The following is a 22276-nucleotide window of genomic DNA, read 5'->3' on the forward strand; positions in this document are numbered from 1 at the left end:
GATGGCAATTCCAGCGAATAGACACGAGGGCTACTCCCCCCTAAATCTAGCAAACCGATATGCAGCACTCTCAGGCTTGAATGATTGCGACTGACTGGTCCGCGATCATTTGAGATATAAGCATCAAAGTGGAAAGACTGAAGCTGTAATCCACGCTGGAGGGAAGACCAGCCTAAGCTGTAGGGTAAATAGCAAGGATATTCTAGTGGGAGTTCAGCCTGATGTGGAGAGAAAACAAAATGGAATATCATCGGGGGGGAGTGACAGAAATATTGCTGAGCCCCAGGCAGGGGATTGCCCCTCAATTAGCCCAAAAGGGCTCTCGATAGCTAAGCGAGGCCCTACTGGGCCACTGCGCGTTTGTGGTGGGCAGGGGAGCAAAATTATCTCCTGGAACATCGCAGGGCTTGCCACCAGATTGCAGTCCCCAGAATGGATGGACTTTGTAAAAGGCTTTGATATATGCCTGTTTCAAGAAACTTGGGCAACGGAGCCCCTGTTTTTACAGGGTTTCCTGAATTATTCCATTCCAGCATCCAAGGGACTTAAGGGCCGGCCACAAGGGGGGTTAACGATGTGATTGCGTCAAGAAACCTTTGTTAACCCTCTTGAGATCCACACTAACAATAGAGATCTTCAGTTGATCAGGATACCCTTAGGCAATCTAAGTACACTAGACATTTATAATACATATGCTAGAGGGACTGGGGGTGCTAAATTGCAAGTTCTGGGCGCCTTGGACTCTATAATGGGCTCTCAACCGTGCGATAATAATATCATAATCGCCGGTGACCTAAATAGGACCTTTGAGCCACTAGGAAGCGGGGATTGGGTACTGGGGGAAACGGAGGATACAGAGTGGGGGATACCGAAACTGGATCTCAAACCAGAGGACAGATGGACTGACAACATAATTCAGATGGACTGACAACATAATTCAGATGAACTCAATCTGTTGTGAGAGAGGGATTAGAGCCCTAAACGGGCATACAAAGAGTGATAGTCAGGGGGAATGTACATTTAACAATGGACGTTCAAAAAGCAGAATTGATTTTGTTTTCTGTAATCTGGCTTTATGGTCGAGTGTCCAGGACATGGAGGTGGTCACGAGGCAGGAAAGCGATCACAACCCCTTGTGTGTCACCCACACATTTTTGGGGAAGCTTCAAGGGGAGTTACAGCTGGTAGAGCAGGTCCCGCTATTCGAGACGGTACCAACTAATGATATGAGGAGGGTAAAGTGGGCACAGGTTCTAGTAAATGATGAGGCCACGGGATCCATCAATGAGGAGTTGGATTAAACCTTATCTGCTATTGAGAGACAGACTAAAGGGGGAAGCGGAGGGTATGAACCAAGTTACGAATCTACACGATAGACTGTTTAGAAATATCGGGGTCCACTTCAGGAAGACTGTTACGAAGCCAAGGGGGGTAATTCCTTCCCCAGCAAGAGTGGGGTGGTATGATGAGGATTGCCGAATTGCAAGGAAGTCCCTAGGAACCGCGATTAAAAGAGGGCATCCTCCCGCGGTTCGCAATGCTAGGAAAAATTATAAGAAAATAGTCCATTTGGCTAAGAAAAGGTGGGACGAATTGCACTGGCAGAATTAATTATTAGCTAGCCGTGCCAAAGACTCTAAGCTCTTTTCGAGCATTATTAAGTGGGGGAATCATGGACACCCTGCACCTCCCACAAATTTTGTGAGTCAAAGGATTTGGGTGGACCACTATGGCCCTCAATATGCATGTAGCCCTAATGATAGGTATAGGGAAGTTGTGGAATACACTTTGTGTAGATCCACCTTTTAGCAAGGAGAATGTAAATCGAGTCCTTAAAACACTCCCCAGAGGGAAAGCACCAGGGCCTGATGGGGTCCCGGCTGACTTGTTTTTAGATCCTAATATGCAATTGGACACACACATTTTAAAATTGGCCAATGCTGTAGCTCGGGGAGCACCCGTACCCAATTCATGGCGTGGGGCTATAATAATCCCAATTTATAAAAAAGGGGATAAAACCCACCCTGGGAATTATAGGCCCATCAGCCTCATAAACACGATACAAAAGATAATCGTGAAAATGACTTTAAATAAGATCTTAAACTGGGTCGAACTCGAGAACATCTTATCTCCTTTTCAAGCTGGTTTCAGGAGGTTGACCAGCACTGTCGACCAGATCTTCCGATTTGCCTTACTATGTTGGAAAACCGTTTTGTTAGGTAATGGTAGCATCTATGCAGCTTTTATAGATTTGCATGCAGCATTTGATTTAGTGCCTCGATTTCAGCTATGGGAGGTGCTGCATAAGCTAGTCATGCCGGTAGAAATTTTGACCCTAGTGATGAGACTGCATGAATCTAATTACGCAAAAATTCAATGGGGGGGGTCATGGGCAGGTAACAGATGACTTTGTGGTGGAACGAGGTGTCCGCCAAGGTTGCGCCATGGCCCCAACTTTGTTTTCATTGTATATTAATGGGGTAGTTGAGGGTATGCTTTCAAGTGATCTGGACGCGCCATCCCTGGCAGGAATGAAAACCCCCATTCTATTATTTGCTGACGATACCCTGATAATATCAAAGACCCCTAGTGGTCTGCAGCGAGCCCTAAGAATTTTCGAAATTTTTTGTGTGGACAGGGGATTAGAAGTAAATATAGATAAAACAAAACTTATGGTTTTCAATCAGCACCGCTCTTTTAAGGGGAACTTTTATATGAGTGGGCAAAAGCCAGAGAGAGTTCCTGATTTTGTTTATTTGGGTATACATATGGACAAATCCAGCAACTGGAAGAAACACATAGAAATGTCTGCCCTTAAGCTCACCCAGAAGGCAGGTATAATCACTAGAGAACACACGAAATCACAAACAAAGCCGATACATCCGGCTCTGCAAGTTTATGAGGTCCAGGCACTTAGCTCTGCACTTTATGGTGCCGAGATTTGGGGCTATGAGAAATTAACTACCCTAACACTTGTAGAAAACAAATTTCTAAAAAATCTGGTTGGGCTCCCTAGGAGTACTCCCATTAAACCTCTACGTAACGATTTGGGCAGAAGGGCCATTTTGGATAGTGCAAGATTGCGACCCCTTTTATACTGGCGAAGGATCTGGGTAACCCCTGAACTATCCCAGCATGCCTTGGGATTTCTGGTTGTTTTAAAAGCGGACAGGTTCCATAAGATTCATTGGTTAAACAAACTTTCCAAAGCCTTGAAAGAAATGGGTATGCCTGGGTTGTGGCAGGCCCCTGAGGCTGCCAAATTTCCTCCCAAAAAGGTACTCAAAGAAAAATATTGGGAAATGGTAGAGATTCAGAATTGGCATGCTGCAGAATCTTCGTCTATGGAAGGGCGCTTCCTGGGATTCAAACCTTTCCCTAGCTTAGAACCTTTTGGGGATTTTATTTTAAAACCTGGCGACAGGAAACTGTATTTCCAACTGAGAGTGGGGTCTCTGCCCTTAGGAGCAGTAACAGGAAGATGGTTCAAAGGAAGTTCAAACATGTGCCCAGTGTGTAAAAGTGAAAAGGAAACCATTGGCCACTCCCTATTCGCTTGCAATGCCTATAACTCCCCCAGGCGAGTGTGGCTTAAACCCCTATGTAAGTTATTTGGCACAAGGGATAGCACGGTTGCCCTAAGAATAATTTGCACAGAGACAGCACCAGTAATAACGGTCGCAGTTGCTAAATTCCTGGGTTGGTCATGGGCTATTAGGAATAAATTTCTCTAGTGTTATATGAGTTAGGGTCGGATGGGTAGTTTGTTCATTCCATTCTTGTATTTTTGCACTAGTTATATTTGTTGCACTTTATAATGATGCATTGCTGAAAATAGAAGTACTACAGGGGACAATCTACTAAACTCCTTTTTAGCAAACAGCAATGTTTTGGTTTTTTAACTGGATTATTGAATTTAAAAAAAAAACCTATTAAGTTTTTTTATCAAGCATGTTTAGTATGGTCTAATTGCAATGATTTCCTTGATATTGTAACAATGGTATGGTTTTTAACTCTGCTTTTATGAATTTTACTTCGAATAAAGCAAATAAAAATTGAAATTGGTTTACATTTTGCATTTTCTTAGTTACATTGAAAATGGTTCCAGCAAGACTTAATCTTTCAGGTTGGTTTTGCTGCCAACTCTATTTTTGTGGAGTTTCTTTTTAAGTTTTGGCTTTTAGCTGGCTGAAGGCAGACCTATTGTTTTCAATACATAAAAGAGTTTGCGCTTTGCTTGTGATTGTATGGCTTTGTTGACTATTTCAGTGGTCTCTGCCTGATTTAATGGCTTTCCTCAAAAAGATTACATAACCAAAATACATTTGTCGTGCAAAACACTCCGTTCACAATACCAGAGTGCTTTTTTCACGAAGATGGCCAGACAACAGCCAAAGTTGTTAAGGGAAGGAGGCGGCACACCCAGAATAGCATTTAACATTGTGTAAGTCAGTTTATCACAGGGTAATAGCAGGTTTAAGGTCTTAGTGTTGGGTGTTCCTCTTACAGGTCACGAACTCGATGGAGGAATTTGAGCTCAAGTGTTCATTCCACGGAGATGAAAGGGTTTTCGAAAAGGTCCTTCCAAAGTGCTGACCTTTTCCTGGAAGTTCTCATTTCTGTAGTACAGTCACTTCCTGCACACTCTGTAACCTTCCAATACCCTTAGGTCATCTGGGCTTTAATGATCCCCTGCCCTACAGAAATACCTTCTGCTGTCACAAGTCAGCGCCGGCTGACTGCAGGAGGCAACTTTTCATCTCTCGGCTGCTATAAAAGGCAGCGACACTAATGGCGCAAAGGTCTGTAGAAACACAGGCACAACCACTGATAAAGACAATCGCATTAGCTTTTGAATAGTGAAAATATTTTACGAAGCTTCATTGACACACACACACGCACACCCCCACACACACTGTCGTGTGCCACACCCCGATCACTTACTTTATCTTCGGTTGACCCTCGCAACCTCCTTGATTGCCAGCGAGTGGCACAAAGCAGAAAATGGACAGGCCAATCAAACATCACAGACAGCACAGCAGGACACCAATGCTGGCTGCAGCAAAATAAGGCTCTGAGACAGCCATAAACATTACAGATTGCGACTCGATCGCTTCAATCCACCTTGGTGTACAGAGGTTAACAGTGAAGAGTTACTCCTCCTGGCTTGTCACAGAACATTGCAAGACTGCGTGTTATACTCTGCAGTTAAACAACCACAGATGACTGACTCCCACTGGCACCTTGATGTGTATCCTGCTGCATAGTACTTACTACTTTGAATACACAGGGGGAAATATGGAGGCATTAAGTCCACAGAATCATCAGACTGCATTTCTGTACTGTGTAATGAAAAGGTTACTGTTTCACGCAAATTACATATTCTGTAATGAAGTGAGATACTGCTCAAGGGACGATCCCTGAATACCATGATTGACACTGTGCGTCACTTCCTTGCTGCACCGAATCTGATTCCTGAGTCGATTAGTCGTGTCACTAGAGTGATGTTGAGTGGCAGCATGAGCATCACTACTTGAGAATACGTTCTGAATGCTGAGAATCTGACTGGCATATTAGAAAGAGTAAGAGGAGTGTGCCCACGGTTGCTGGACAGGCTTACAATGTGCGCAGAAAGAAGCAAGGGAAATATTCAGCACAGTTACACAATGTTTTGTCAAGGCTAATGTCTTCATTATAAAAACATAGTTCGGGTTCTCTTTTAATGACCGAATATGTAGTTCATTATTGTGAGATGACCACTGTAATAGCCGTGGGTATCCTAGTCATGCTTTCCTGCTCCTAAGATAATAAACCAATTAGTGTCTAGTCTAACCACAAATGATGAATGAAACATGTGCTGGCGATTTGAACACCCACTCAGAATATGATTAAGTAGTTATGGCAATCTGACAAGGGAAACCTAACCTTTTGAATGAATCTACCGATGACTTACTTAGAATTAATTTATTTGACCATTCTAAACAGAGTCCAAACGACGCACATTTGCAGAAGACAGGCCGGTCATTATTTCCCGCCGCTGCTCTGTTCCCGGCGGGAGATGTAAACAATTCACAGGCTTTGGAGAAGCATGCATCCGTGGAGATATAATCAGCTAGGCTTATGGAGGACGGCTAGAGGTTCGAATAACTGATCTTCAAAAAGATTACACAGCCAAAATACATTTGTCGTGCAAAACACTCCGTTCACAATACCAGAGTGCTTTTTTCACGAAGATGGCCAGACAGACAACAGCGGCAGCCCAAGTTGTTAAGGGAAGGAGCCTGCACACCCAGAATAGAATTTGACATTGTGTAAGTCAGTTTATAACAGGGTAATAGGTAGCAGGTTTAAGGTCTTACTGTTGGGTGTTCTTCTTACAGGTCACGAACTCGATGGAGGATCCGATCCCGTCATCCCGATCATCGTCAGACTGACTTTACTTACTTCCCTTCACAGCAGCGCAGTAAACGGAACCCACGCATCCCGGCGAAATGGCCAATCACTGCATAGCTTCACTGTGAAGCCATGCAGTGATTGGCCATTAAGTTGTGGCACGGTGGCAGAGGCAGTGTGTGTGTGCCACCAGCCAATCCTGGCGGCTAGGGGGGCACATTTGCTACTCGCCCTGTCGCCCGTCTGTAAACCCGGGCTGTGGCAGGTGAAAGTACCCCTGGGTCCCGCTGGGGAGCTTCAGTGCGCATGCTTCGGCGAGTTGGATACCATATCGCACTTGCGCACTAAAGTCTGCTGCAGCCTGAGTGTGTGCACTGTCTGTCACTCAAGCTGCAGCAGGCCACCCCCCCTGCGCTCTCCGAAATCGCCGGGTGTGTCCCGGATTCCTGGCGGCTGATTATTGTTGAATGTTTATTTACAGTCAGTAATTTTATTTTAATAGGATTGCGGCCGCGATGCGGGTCCATGTGGGCTGGTGGGGCTACGCCCCTACGCCCCAATGGACGCACCGCGGCTGCCTGCAGGACTTTCAGGGCTGAGCCATTCCATAGACTCAGTAACTGTGGAAGCACCACTTTGGTAAAACCCATGTGTTCATGAGGGTGCCAACTTGCCTTTTTATTGCTTGTGAATATTACTAGGAAGAGTCAATCCAGCACAACATTTCAAAGAGAAGGCAGAACCTAGTGGCCCAGAGTGGAAAAAAAAGGTTCTGAAACCATTCAAACCCACAAAAACAATTTATCATGTTTTTAGAATTCAAATCAGCTAATCTGAAAGAGATTATTAGTTATGGATTCCTTACCTTAGAATTACTCCCAGGCGTCAGACTGGATCCAGAGAATTTTTCTTCAGCAGTACCCCTGCGCGTCGGTCGACTCCGCATTCATCGTTGGCGTCATGATTGCCGGAATGACGTTGCAGTAGCTATTTAAATGCCCCTGTGCACTGACGTCAGTTCTTTCTTTTTCTTCACCAGCCGGCGCAGATTCGAAGAGAGCGGTACATCTAGTCACTTTTTGACTATCTTTTTTGACTTTTTGTCGACATCTTTTCGAGTCGTCGACTTCTGATGCACAGGGATGTCACATCGGCAGACAGGCTTTAGGCTGTGTGGCACCTGCCACAAGCTGATGTTGGTGACAGACCCAGTGGCGGGTTCTCCCCGAGGGCGTAGGGGCTCCGCCCCCGTTCCCAAAAGCTGCTTATTGCACAATCATATATTTTTTTAAAAGACTTTTTTTTTAACGTCTTCTAAATTTTGGCTCCAATAAATCAATAAATCAATACAGTGACTGTGACAGCAGCCACTGACTGACAGCCTGCGTGCCCCAGCAGCCCCGGCCACTCACCAATACCGCCGCCGTGAGGTATGTCACGTGACTGACTCCCCTGGGCCCAAAAAAGCCTAAGCGTTTGCCGGCTGAGAACCTCACAGCCCTGAAGGCTGTGATGTCATCAGCTCGGCAAAGACTGAGCTTCAGGGCCGAGTCTCCACCCCCTGATGGCGTGGAGGTTAAGTTAGCCCCGGAGTTTTAAGTCCAAGCCCGGGATCGCTAACCCTCCACGTCAATCAGAGAGTGCAGAGAGCTTTCCCAACTCATTACATGGCGTTGTGGGACCCACCCTGTGATGAGTTGGGAAAGGGGTGTGGCAGGCGGAAAGCAGAGGATTTGTGTCTGCGCAGACTTGACCTCAGACTGCATCCCGCGTGTCTGCCCAGGAACTTTCTGGAAGCCACTGCGTCAGAGAGCGGGGTCATGGACTTCAGAGACGACTCTCTCTGACTCGAGTTGTGTGTCCATCATTTAATGCCAGTTTGCTGCTTACTGACCCGGTGCCATGACTGACTTTATTGCCAGGACTCAGAGGTTAGTAGGACGCATTACTGTTTATTGGTAATTGGTTATATTAGTAATTGGTGTGGGGTGCGGTCACTGGCGTAGCTAGTCGTTTTAAAAGTTTTATACTGGCTACCTTGTGATTAAGATTGACTCAACAACAAACAAAATGTGCAGTGGGATGTGGAGAAAATACTTACAGCAATCAGCTTGGGTAGCGTGGGTGAAAGGAAAAAGATAGTATATATTAATGGCCAATACTTTGCTATTGGCCTGGCCTGGGCCAGGTCTCAGGAGTGCGCTGTAATGAGCTGTACGCCTCGCTTACTCCAGCCTTGTACTTTTAATGTCATCCTTTCAGGTCCAAAGAGAGAGCGCGAGCTGGACGAGGGGGGCCTGCGAGTGTAGACTGCTGCTGAGCCCCTCTCGACACCTCTGCATGGCTGCACATGGCTTCCTTGCTAGCCGAGGACCACAGGTGCACGCCGCTACTCAACGCGTGTGCCCAGCCCAGTGCTTAATTTGAGCCGGTGGCCACCGGCACCCATTTTTGGAGACCGCCACTTATTTTTCCTCTACAGCTGCCTGGGGGTGGACAGCGCACTGCAGGAGGCAAACATTATCAAATAGAAATACACGCGCTGGTCATTAACATGTTAAATGTGTGGTGTCTGCAACCATAAACCATTCTATACCCAGCTACTCGCAATGGAGAGAGATGCAATTCATGCTGTCACAGCAGGAAGGCTGCCCTGGACTGACGGGCCAGGTAAAGCTTCGGGTGACTATGGGATCCCTGGCTATTTTTATTGCTGTCCATGCACCACATACTAACCGCAGGGGCAGCGGTGCAGGGAGCACTTCTGTGCAGCATGGATGACAGGCACGCCTGCTTTTGGGCTGCAAATGCGGTCTCAGCCTGCCCGGGCCTGGCTCTGTCTCCCCTTGTGCACCGAAGCAGGAAACAGCAGAGGAGCGCACACCGCCCTGTACGTGGCAGACACTGTCTGCACACACTCACATGCTGCCTGCTACGTGCTGCCTGCCTGTGTTAAGTTGACCGTGCTCTGTCTGTAGACTGACTGGGTCGTGAGTTACTCCAACACTACACATCACGCAGGCCAGAGAGGTATGCAACAAGTGGGCTGTGTCACTCACTGTGCGGGCTGTATGGGTGAGAGGGCATGCACCCACCTCACCCCTTCAGACAGAGCAGAGAGGGGCAGGCTGGACCCAGAGAAAGCGACAGCAGAAGGTAGGAAGAAAAAAACTGGGCAAGGAGAGTGATGCTAGTAACGGATGGGGGGGCGCATGCTGGGTCTGGCATCGGGAAGGGGGAGAGCAAGAAAGAGGATGGCGTGGAAGGGAGATGGGGCAGACAGGGGAGGAGTGCTGCAAGAGAAGTATGGGAAGCAAAACTGCGGAAAGTCACAAGTAGATGCCGCAGATTTCACGTGTGCGTGCGTGCTTCTGTGTGTGACTTTTATCATGCATGTTTAACAGGACAGGTGTCGCTGCCTTCCCGAGCGTATGCACATGCACATGCACACACATGGTGTGTGTGTGTGTGTGCGTCCCTCAGCTCAGTCCATGGCTGGCTGTGAACACGTTAGACTACAGGCCGCAGATTCGAGGCCTGCCTACAGATATGCCTGCGTGTGTGTTTTTTTGCAGAGCTCCATCTTCGGAGCTCTCCCACATGCTCAAAGCAGCCACTGATGCATCCCACCTTTGCAGGGGGGTGGGGTGATGGGGGGAGAGCGCACTGCAGGCTAAGCGGTGAAGGGTTGGCTCCCAGGGTGTGTGTCTGTCTGCTTTCACTGTTTGCTTCCGTGGTGTGGCCTCATCGTTTTTTTCCTTCAGGAGGCTGAGCCCAAACTCGTGTTGAAACATTTTATAAACGTGGACTGTCATTTCAAACCCGATAGCACCGTGGGGGGGACTGAAATGGGACTGACGAAATCTAAAAAAAAAACTTACACAAACTAAGGGCAAATGTTTTCTTCTCATTTGTGCAAAAATAAAGAATACCATTGCCTCAATTACTATCGTTCATTGATTTATCCTTCTGTTCATTTTTTCTTTCTCCTATTTTTATAGATTTCTTATCATTTGTTCCCTCTCCTTTCTTTCGTCCGTTTGTATTTCGTAGTTTCAATGTTGTGTAGTTGTCATATGTGTTCCTTCTTATTACCTATCTTTCTTTTCTCTCTTCTTACTTTCGCTCTTTTCTTTCTTATTAATCATCTTCATTTCTTCCTTCTGAAACACCTTTCAGTCTCTCATACAGACTCCTCTCTCCCTTTCTCTGCATCTCTTACTCGGAAACAAACTCTTTACATTTCATACTTCGTTTTTTTCGCCCTCTCGTGTTCTCTGTTATTTGTTTCTGTCTGGCTTACTTTCTTCCCTCTCTCTTTTTATATTTATTTCTTGGGTTCGTTGTCACTTTCCTCTCACTTTCTTTTTCATTTACCTATTTTCCCCTCACTCACATCATTTCTTAATTGAATGTACGTTCATCATATTAATAAATTAGCATTTGGTATAGCGTTTTGTGTATCGAGTGTAGTCCTTCTCACTGTCCTGTTCCATTTTTAAATTCCAATGTAATCCATATTACCATTCTTCCTTTTATACTGAGGCAATGGAATGATGATTGTAGAATTTAACTATAAAATTAGAAACCATAAAATGAGAGCATGGTTTATTCTTCTGATCTTCACATTATTAATAATATTTAGTGGTGATGGTTGTAAACGTAGTATTGCTGCTGATATTATTGCCTTAGTTATTGCCGTTGGTACAGTAATAACAGCAGTTGGATTATTTGCTGTTTTTGTTTATTGATGTGCTGTATGTCGCTGATAATGATGTTAAGTCTTTTAGTGTCAGAAGTCCTCGTTGGTTCAGGCTGAATTATCAGCGGTATATGTGTTATTAGCTGGTTGTGCATTGTTCACGCACCTGTGTGCTGGTATCCGGTTCCACCCCTGAATAGCATGCTTGGGGTGAAGGGGGCTTCGAATGTTTATGCGTGAGGGTATTTGAACAATTTGCTGGATTTAGTGACACTACATATGAGAATGAAAATGTTGTTAACTGTTCTGATTCAGGACTTTGGCACAAACTGCAAGGATGCCGGCTTTGTGGAAGCGCAGAGACACCGTGAATGGGACTTTGCCTATTGAAGCCCACTCTGCAGAATGATCCCTCTCCCTTCCACCCCCATCTTGGACCCTCGGCTTAATGCGATAACTGCACATTTCCAATATCCTCCCTGAAAGGCTGGCACCTAGAATGCGAGCCATCGGCCGGCGTGCTCCTGCCAAGCACTGCGTCATTTAATGCAGAGCAAAGGAGCCTGGCAGTGATGAGGTTCGGATTCTGTCTCACCTCAGACCCTGACCATAACCGGAGACTCCACCACCGTCCTGTCCTCATCAACCTGTCACCTCTGAGTCCGAGCACTCTCTGCTGTCACCGTTACTGCACTCACATCCCAGTGTCAGACCTCTCTTAGTCTCTTCCCTCTAACTCTCAGCTCTCACCTCCATGTCAGCCACACCCCCTCCCTTACTCTCTGCTCTTGTCTCAGTTCTCTCTCCTCTTACTATCCACTCACTCTCCCCTCTCACTCTTCACTCTCCCCTCTCACTCCCCCTCTCACTCGCCATTCTCTCCCCTCTCACTCTTTGCTCTTATCTGTCTGAAATAATCTCTCCCTACTCACTCTCTGCTGTCGTCTGTGTCAGACCTCTCTCCCCTCACATTCTCATCTCCGTGTCCGTCTGTCAGACCTCTCTTCTCTCCTCTCACTCTCTGCTCTTGTCTCAGCGTCAGACCTCTCACCCGCTTACTCTCTGCTCTTGTCTGTGTCAGATCTCTCTCTCCCTCACTCTGCTCTCATTTCCGTGTCAGACCTCTCACCCCCTCACTCTCTGCTCTCGTCTGTGTCAGACCTTTCTCCCCTCTTACTCTCCACTCAGTCTCCCCTCTCAGTCTCCCCTCTCATTCTCACTGACGGCTGGAGGGGAAGCGATTAGGGTAATTTAAGCTGTTCACTAACTGTCACTTCCTGTACCTTTTATCATGTCTACCAATTAATCATTTTGTAATTCCATTCCAAGCTGCCTTGCTTGCTTTTATGGCATGTGGTTTCCCTGCTTTTTTGTGTCTCTCTATCCGGCGACAGTAATGTTGTCACTTCCAATACTGTGCTTTATCACTGCAAGTCGTGCTTTTCAAACTGTAATTTCTCTGCACTTTAAAGTCATATTCTATAACTCAGCTGAATGCCAACATTGCAGTATTTGCTCGGGTTGACTCGTCATCACGTGGGCCTTTTGCAACTGGCTCAATAGTGATTATATCGCCGAAATGTGTATTTGGTTGTTGCATGCACAATATTTTTTCACCACAAGCTGCAAAAGCAAAACATCTGCACCACCGAACATTTGTTAATTTTATTCTCTTCTGTTGTGAGGTTAGCTAATAATCCATGGCACTACGTGGTATCAGGTAGGGTAGTTCTGTAGTCTAACATTTTATCTCTAATGGCTAGTCGCAACATCCTATAATCTTCCTTTTAAAAAGAAATAAAAAAATCGGAAGATGGGTTATATGTTCTTCAGTATAATCTTTGCAGGAAAGCTAACTCGATGTGTTTCTGTGTTCACTAAAAGCAGATAGGATAGGTCTTCAGATGTTCCCATCGCATCTATTCGCAGTTATGCAGCTCAGATGCTGATTTCAGATAGGATTACCTTATGTTATATTGCATCTTCTTTCGAGGTAGTTATTTATGCAACATTGATAAAATTAATTGTGGTTTATTGCAATTTAGAATTGTTTATTCATGAGCCCTTGGAACTGATGATAGTTTGAGGGGAGGCAGTGGCCTGTTTCTGTTTGGCACAGTGGCTTCCGAAAGTCTTGAAAATGCACCATTTGCCTACTAATTTTTCAAAAGTTCTCCCCCCGAACCCTCCTTAGGTGGTTCAGGCTCGCTCACTGCGCTCGCACGGTGTGCTCCACCATTACTTTTACGCCTCACCACTTTCAAATGTCACCAGCCGCCACTGGACAGACCTCCATCCTGTGTGCCTCTGGTGTCTGGACCCGAAGTTGTGCTCCGACTGCCAGGCCGTGGCACAAAGTCTTTGCGGGAACGGTCCCGAAAGCTTCTGGAGGCCCGGCAGTCTGCTCCACACCGATAGAGGTCCTGGTTAAGAGGGAGGTCGCCGGACCGGTCGCGGAGCCATCACCACCACTCCTTGTTGAAGTCTTTGTCTTTGGGTAAGTCGAAGCACAAAAAGGAAGCCGAAGAAGCACCGTCGCTCTTCTCGTTCTTTCCATCCGACTGCCGACGCAACGCAGGATGAGGAAGGTAGTCGTCCAGCTCTGCCCGCGGAGCCTGTTGGGTCAACTCCGAGCTCCTCTCCTTCCCGGGAGCCAGAGTGACCCCTGCCCAACTTTGTAGTTTTTACAAAGCCCTCCATTCCATCTTTGGGCAGCCCGACTCCACCGGCGCGTTCGGGCCCTGCGGACTCGACTGGGGGCTCTAGGCCTTAGATACTGGCTGCTTCGGTCCATGCTCCGCAGGGCCCCCAGGGATCCAGGCCTAGATCTGTGATCGGTGCCAGTCCACCTTACGACACCTCCGGCGCCGAATCCATTGGCGACACCTCCGATCCCTCTGATGCCGGTTGTGTCCCCAACTGACGTCGACCCCAGCCTCCCTCTCGACGTGGACACGGAGCCAGACCGGCGTCGACCGACGTCCGTACCGGCGCCGACCAGTACTTGTTTACCCCTGTCGCTGCTGGTGTTCCCCATCACCGTGAGTGGCTACCAGAGGAGGGCGAGGAGGGCTGGGAGGGGTCTGTGGACCCTCTGGCAGACCTGTTGGAAGAACGAGACTGGAGAGAGGAGTTGGGTGAGGCCAGTGGTCTGGACACTTCTCCAGACCTTGGCATTCTTTCTCCCCCTTCAGTGGCTATGGAGGAGGATGCCTCTTACGCTGTGGTGTTGCGTAGGGCGGCTGAGGCCTTGAACCTCGAGCTTCATACGGTGGCAGTCAGGACTAACCTCCTGACCCAGGTGCTTCAACCGGGAGGGGCCTCTTCTGAACCCCTTCTGCTGTTCAATTAGACCCTCACGGACATCCTTCAAGGTGCTTGGTCCAATCCCAGCACTGGGGCTCCTGTGGATAGGATGTTTCCCCGACACCACGGGGCGACCCCATTTTCCTCTCCCAACACCCTACCCCGAGAGTTTGGTGGTCCAAGCCTCGACTTCCAAGGGCTCTTTCCCTACCGCTCCACCTGATAGGGAATCCAAGAAGCTGGACTATCTTGGGAAGAAGATCATTTCTTCCGCCAGCTTAGGATTACGGTCGTAAACACTGCATGTCTCTTGGGCCTTACTCCCATTCTGTGTGGGACAGGGTCGCGCAGGTGCTGCCACAGTGCCGGGAGGAAGCCTGGGCTGTGCTCTCCCGTGCAGTTGCCAAGGGGAGAGACGCAGCGAAGTTCGCCATACGATGTGCACTAGACATTGCCAACATGCTATACAGGACGATTTCAAGGTTGGTAGCCCTGAGACGCTATGCCTGGCTTAGGTCCACTGGCTTTTCGGGTGATGTCCAATCTACCCTTTTGGACATGCCATTGCTTGTTTGGCGACAAAGCAGACTATGCGCCCAAGCGCTTTAAGGACTCCTGGGCTATAGCCAGATCCTTGGGCCTCGCTTTCACCTCTCACCGCGCGCAGCCTGCTTTTTGCTCCTTTCGTGACTACGGAAGGGGTGCACCACCACGTTCCGCACAGGGCCACAGGTCTGCGCAAGCTGTCCAGCCTCTGTGCGGCCAGGGATGTGGGACCCAGCGGCGTGGGTCTGGGGGCCAGTGGGCAGGCCGGTCCACTAGCGCCCACTCTGCAGCAGGCTCCATGCCCTCCTTGTCTGACCTTTCAGGGCCACCAGTTGCCAGTGGGCGGCATGATTTGCCATCATCTCTCCTACTGGCTCAATATCACGTCCGACAGGTGGAGTTTGTAGATAGTCTGAAGGGGCTACTCCCTCCCCCTTGAGACTACCCCATCATCAGTGCCACCGCAACTCCATCGCATGTCGGAGGATCACTTGGCCTTTCTCCACCAGGAACTTATGGCTCTTTTGGCCAAGGGAGCCATCAAGTGGATTCCTGCCCCAGAAGTAGGTTGTGGTTGTTATTCCCACTACTTTCTGGTGCCCAAGAAGGACAAAATCCTGCATCCTATCTTGGACCTCAGGATCATCAACCGCTTCCTCCGGAAGGAGAAGTTCAAAATGTTGACATTGGCCAGGTCCTGTCTGCCTTCGACCCTGGAGACTGAATGGTAGCGTTGGACTTGCAGGGCACCTATTTTCTCATCCCCGCCCTGCTTGCCAACCAGCGTTACCTACGGTTCACAGTAGGCCGCAAGCACTTTCAGTTCACCATGCTCCCCATGGGCCTTACCAGCGTCCCATGGTTGTTCACAAAAGTGATGGCGGTGGGTGCAGCTCATCTGCACAAATCAGGGGCTCCAGTCTTCCCCTATCTAGACGACTGGCTGTTGAAGTCGGGCGTGCCACAGCCTGTCTTCTCCCACCTCCAGACTATGTCTGACCTCCTGCATTCTCTGGGGTTCACCATCAATGTGCCGAAGTCACACCTGATTCCCTCTCAGAAGTTCCTTTTCATCGGCGCAGTTCTGGACACGGCGCACTTTCGGTCATATCCACCCGAGCAGCGAGTCTGGGATATTTGGGCTATGATTCTTATCTTTGAGCCTCTTTCCCGGGTTTCGATAAGAATAATCCTGAGACTTCTGGGCCTCATGGCCTCCTGCATCCTGCTGGTGGACTATGCCAGGTGGCATATGCGAGATCTGCAGTGGGACCTGAAGTTCCAGTGGGCGCAGCATCAGGGAAATCTTTCCGATTTTGTCCAATTATTGCAGGGCACTGCACACCAATTACAGTGATGGCTAACGTGCCAGGATTGGGTCAACTTTACACGAAAAGGAAGAACCCGCATCTCTATGAGCTTTGTTCGGTGTCAGGCCTTGAATAGCCTTAGTTATCTCTGTCAATGAGAGATCTATTTCCGAACTTCGTGTGCCATCCGAACCCCCTTCTTGGGATGTCTCCTTAGAGTGGCTTTAGAGACCCTCAAAATGAGTCACCCATTGATCAGGGAGGATATTAGTACTAATAACCGGGGCACTACTGTCCTGGAAACGGGGCCTGTTGATGATCCTCCAGAATTCTGTAAAGTCCCTGTTTTCTCCTGCCTCTCTTAGATCCGCCCAGACTTCCGCTTGTAGGGTAGCCTTCCTCTCTTTTACCTTTATTTTATAAATTTGTCTACATTTGGCCACTTCTACCCTGTCCTTAGGGTTCGCTTTAAGGCATGCTTTTAAGTTTCTTAATGCTCTAGAGCAATTAGTATCAAACCATCTTGGCTGTGTACTAATCTTTCTAGGACCTTTTGCTTCCAGGAATTTGTCGGCCAGTTTAGTCAGTGACCCGAATGTTGCGACTAGCTCCGCTCCCTCAATCAAAGGGTCTAAGCAGTCTTCGACGTGTTTTCTGCCTTTTTCCAGTAGTGTATTATAGAATTCCTGGGCATTCATTTTCGCCCACCTTAGTCGCCTGCCCTGATCCGTTGGCCTCAAACACTTGCTTGTTCCTTTCCAAATGGCCCTTGTGTGTTAGTTCTAAAACTAAGGGATTATGTTCACTGAACGTACTCCATTCAGTTCTAGCCTCTACAATCCAAGCTTTAGCAAAAGTGGATATCATAATAAAGTCTATAATGGAGGAGCATCCTCTTTCTTTAAATGTTGGGATGAGCGTGCCCTCTGGGCCCGGGGCTATTAAGTCAATCATGTGTGTTAGCGTGTGGGTGTCTAATAATTTAGTTATTGTTATGCCCTCATTGCTATGTTCAAAGTGTGACCCATTCTTGATCGGGCAAGCGGCCCAGTCTGCAGATACAGGGATTAGGTTTGGACAGAGGTGGAAGTTTAAATCTCCCATCAGTATGACAATTGGTTCTCCCCCCCTCCTTTGTTCAGCCTCTTGAGTAAGTCTACCATCTAATTCCTGCAGGACAGCATTATTACCATTTATGGGTCCTGAGTTATAGATGTTAAATAACTGTAACCTTAACCCTTACCCTGGAATGTTATTGCTTGAAGGGTATGTGATGTCCTGGATGGTAGTGTCCATCTTCTCTCTAGATTAAGGTCAACGTACAATGCTAGCCCTCCCTTAGCCCTTCCTGCTCTACTTTCTTGGGCTGGGACAAAGAAACACTTGTAGCCCTCTATTTGAAAGGGAGAGGAGTTGACTGCCCAGGTTTCCTGGAAAGCTAGTATTTGAAAACCATGTAGGTGGTTTCTCCAATCTGCATTTTCAAATTTTCCGGCTAGGCCTGCTACATTCCAGGACATTATATTCACCCTTCCCCCTGACACCTTCACAGCATTAGTACCCTGCGTATTTAACCTGTGTTCATCCCTACTCTTTAACATAACCCCCTGATCTCCCCTATCCTGCATTAAAGGTAGTTCTACAAACCCCTTCACCTGTTGACTTCCCTGCAATTGTTGTTCGCTACAATCACTGGACACCCTTCTGTCCGTCCCATCGTGATAGTAATCTAATTGGGGTAGTCATTCGTTCTCGTCCAGGGACTGCAGGGGGCTAAATCTATTTGTCCACTGTACACCGCCCTGATTTAATATGGGCAGGCCAGAGTGTTCATATTTCCTTGCCCAGTACCCATCTGTTACTCTGCCCTTTCTGCCCTGTGCATGGTTTGAAGGATATGTGACAGATTTTCTAGAATAAAAATACCCTAGTGGCATAGATCGTATAGTACTCGTCGCATTCCTGTTATAATTACCCAGTATATACTCCACTAGGTTTGGATTCCTAAAATTTGCTATGATGCGATTCCCTTCGATGTCTTTCATCCTACTGCCAATCCAATTCGCCCTCCTCACATGGAGAATTTCTCCAGATTCCTTCCCTTGCAATGGCCTATGAATATTCAGCCAATTGACAATCTTATTTTTAAGTTCCATATGCGACTCTTTCTGACCCACCCTAAGTTCCGGTACTCCAGCAAAGACAACAACATATGGGCTTGCTTCGGGGGGGGGGGGTAAATTTATACATGGTAGAGGACAATGCATTCTATCATTTCGCTCATGGACTGTCTGATAATTATCTATCAGGCTGTGTATTGCGGGGTTCCCTGACTGTGTTTGTGTTAAATTTGACTGTCCCTTGGTTTTATCTCTATCGTTATTCCCACCTTTTTGTTTGATTGTTTCCCCCAACTGAGCTGGAGCTTTGGGCACTGCATGAACTTGTAAAATAGTGCATTGCTCATTGCTTACACAGTTATTCTTAACTGGTGATGGCCGGGTAGAGACCGATGCTACCGCAGGGGTATTTCCAGTTGGGTTGAGATTAATGGTCTCCTTTATCTTGCCCTGTTTGTGCAATTCATTAGCTATGTTATCTAATTTACTAACTAATGGTTTTATTTGGCTCACTATAAAGGCCTCAAGATGTTTTCGGAGTTCTGCAATTACAGGATCCAACCACCCCAGAGGTTTTGAGGGACACGGGACTTCTATTAGCTCGGCCTCATCCTTTGTCTCATTTGCCCTACCTCTATTGTGTTTCAATTTTTTGGTATGTGTTTTCTTGGAGCCCCTACTTTTACTTCTATTTCGAGAAGTTCTATTTTCAACCTTGTCTGTCAACACCCCATTGTCTATTATCGGTTGGGCGCAAGTGACCACATCAGATGAGTTGTCCAGACTACCATTGTGTGAAGTCTCGCATGAATTTACAACCAAGGTTTGTGTGGGTGTGAGGGGCACCGCTATTGGTGTCATGGATAAGCTCCTCTCTGTGCGCTCGATCTCCCCGGTAACTACCCCAATGACCTTCCTCAGCATTAAGTCAATCGCCGTTGGAGTCGCTATATGTCCTTCTGTAGTGTTGTGGTCAGGGCCTGTTTTAGTAGGTATAAGGGGTGTGCGTGATTTACCCTTGGTAGAGCGAGTTTTCGGTTTCGTGGCCATGGTATTTAGAGAGTAATCTGCACTATATTCTGACTCCCAATTAGCTTGATACAGGGATAATAGGGTAATAACGAAAGGACCAGCCGCTATTCGCGTATGAAAATCGATTTCGACCCCTTCCAAAGGCAGTATACAGTCCGCTCAACCCCGTATTTTAGAATGTCCAAAGTCCTGTGGCAGGCGTAATGTGGTGTGTGCCAATACACAAGTACCTGATAAAAAGTCCAAGGGGGGAGGCCCAGCCCGGCCTCCTCTGGCCCCCGATGGCCACAGATGGCCCCGCCGTTGTCCCGGGCTTAGCCCGGGACGCTCCCGCGCAGCGGCAGCCTGGGTCCTCTAAGTAGTTCGTGTGACGTCCTGTGGGCGGACCAGACAGGGAGCGCGGACCAGGTGTGAACGGTCACGCAGGGACTCCTGGGTGATTGAGTCCCTGCAGCGCTACACACGGACCTGTCAGTCTTCACTGGCCTCACACGCCCTCAGCCCCTTGGAGCGTTGATCCTACTGGTGTTTAGGCGAAGTTGCTGGTTCAAAGTCTCTTCCCTCAGGTAAAAGCTCCGCTAAGGCAAACAGGAATATCGTCCCACAGATCAGTAGCGGGCAAGGGGGATTTAAAGCAGTGCAGTGGCCAGTAGGCGGGGCAGACAGGGAGCGCGGACCAGGTGTGAACGGTCACGCAGGGACTCCTGGGTGATTGAGTCCCTGCAGCGCTACACACGAACCTGTCAGTCTTCACCGGCCTCACACGCCCTCAGCACCTCCGGCCCCCTTAGAGCGTTGATCCCGCTGGTGTTTAGGCGAAGTTGCTGGTTCAAAGTCTCTTCCCTCAGGTAAAAGCTCCGCTAAGGCAAACAGGAATATCGTCCCTCTGCTCCACAACTGCAAGTGCGTTGAAGAGAGGGCCAAGCCGGGGCTCAGCGCCCAGGTCCGCACCAAGGTGCAGTGCAGCAACGAGGAACTGCTGGAGCCCCCGGACCCAGGCCTCATGCCCAACAAGACCGTCACGCTGTGAGTACCCCAGCGCCAGGTGAGTGAGCTTCAGGCGCTTTCTTAGAAACCTCCTTTCCTGGCTGTTCATCCGGACAAGGTTGTCCTTCGCACTAGGCCTTCCTTTCTTCCTAAAGTGGTTAACTCTTTCCATATAGGACAGACCATCACTTTGCCCACCTTCTTCCCGCCCCTGCATCCTTCTAAAGAGGAGAAGAGGCTCCACCGTCTAGCCACTACTACTTTAGGACGTGGAGTCCCCCTTCATGACATCTCCCAGGCAGCCACGTGGGCTTCATTGCACACGCTCACCAAACACTACTGCCTGAACAGCCAAGTCCGGAGAGACGGCTTCTTTGGCCGTTCAGTTCTCCAGGACTTTCTGGTGTGAACTTAGTTCGCAGACCTACTTCTGGGGTTGGTATAGGTGGGGATATCTATTCTAAGGTAAGGAATCCATAACTAATAGTCTCTGTCAGATGAACAAGTTACTTACCTTCGGTAACGATATATCTGTAATAGACATATATTAGTTATGGATTCCTTACTGCCTCACCCATCCTCCCCATTCTGTGAACTGACTTCTAGGGTAAGGGACTTCCTTTCAGGGCCCTAGTTTTGTGCACCAGTGGTCAGTGTCTTGCATGGCTCTGCGCTTCTGGCGTGGAATGTCGTGTAAAGAACTGACATCAGCGTGCATGGGCAACATCTAAGTAGATACCACAACGTCATTCCGGCGATCACGACGACGAGCCGGGAGTCGACCAGCACCATCTACTGACATGCAGGGGTACTGCTGAATAAAAATTCTCCAGATCCAGTCTGACGCCTGGGGGTAATTATAAGGTAAGGAATCCATAACTAATAAATGTCTGAGATATAGCGTTACTGAAGGGAAGTAACTTTTCATTAGGTATTCGCTAATGCTTGTTTACCTAACTTTTTCAGAAGGAGCAAAAATCATGATTAAAACACTGACGAAGGTTTAGACAGAAAGAAAATAGTTCTCACCGTAAGCATTGATGGGCTCATTAATGTACCGAATTCTGGACTCAGTCTTACCTCATATGAGTAGCAAAAATCCAAAGTATGGATATTTGTTCGAATTATAGTCTGTCTCAGCCTAACCATGGGCAGAGTGATAATAATGAAATAAAAACAGTATAGGATAAAATGTAATAGGTGCCTCCTAAAGGTTATAAGAGAGAATCCTTTTAAGCTAGAAAACATTCACAGAGAAGCCACTAGAAAACAGGCTGAATACACCAGAAAAATTCTCATAAGAGAAAGATGATCAGAATGTTAAGCAAAATAAGGCACTCTTATCATAATAATGTGTTATCTCTAATAGACTAAGATTGAAAAACCTTTTTTACGTCTGGCTTGGCAGTGCAGCTGTCACTTTACATTATGTGATCAACCTAAAAATTAGTTTTCTAAGCGGCTTTGGCTCCGGCCACATGTTGGTGGGAAGGAGTACATTTTTTAATTGGGCAGAAGTTGTGTGCTTCCTCTCAATACAGTTGTGATTTTATTGTTGGTTATGAAGCTGCATGAGACAGCAGCAGTGTGGCCTCCTAGAGAAGCTCACCAACATGCATAAAGTATCAAGCTTACAATGGGATGGAGCTTGATGGTCCAGGGGCAAGCACATGGCACTGTAGTGCTGTTAAAATGTCTTATATATGTAGATAATGTATGGTGATTGTTTTGCTCTATCTTGGCTTGTGGCACACTCCCTGATTTTCTAAAAGTGGCAATGACTGCAGAAATCCCCAAGCCTAGTAGAGAACCAGCTGATGTAATGCCGGATCAACCTTTATTGATGTTAAACATGTACATGAAGATAACCTGTGGAGAAG

General features: G+C 47.6%; 1 protein-coding gene across 3 annotated transcripts in view; it reads left to right on the top strand.

The window, feature by feature from the left end:
* Positions 1 to 22276, top strand: part of LOC144816539 (uncharacterized) — a 1138385-nt gene that overhangs the window by 144709 nt on the left and 971400 nt on the right. The gene's annotated exons all lie outside the window — the stretch shown is intronic.

This window comes from Lissotriton helveticus, chromosome 1_1 (genome assembly GCF_964261635.1).
Source record: "Lissotriton helveticus chromosome 1_1, aLisHel1.1, whole genome shotgun sequence".
Lineage (NCBI taxonomy): Eukaryota > Metazoa > Chordata > Amphibia > Caudata > Salamandridae > Lissotriton > Lissotriton helveticus.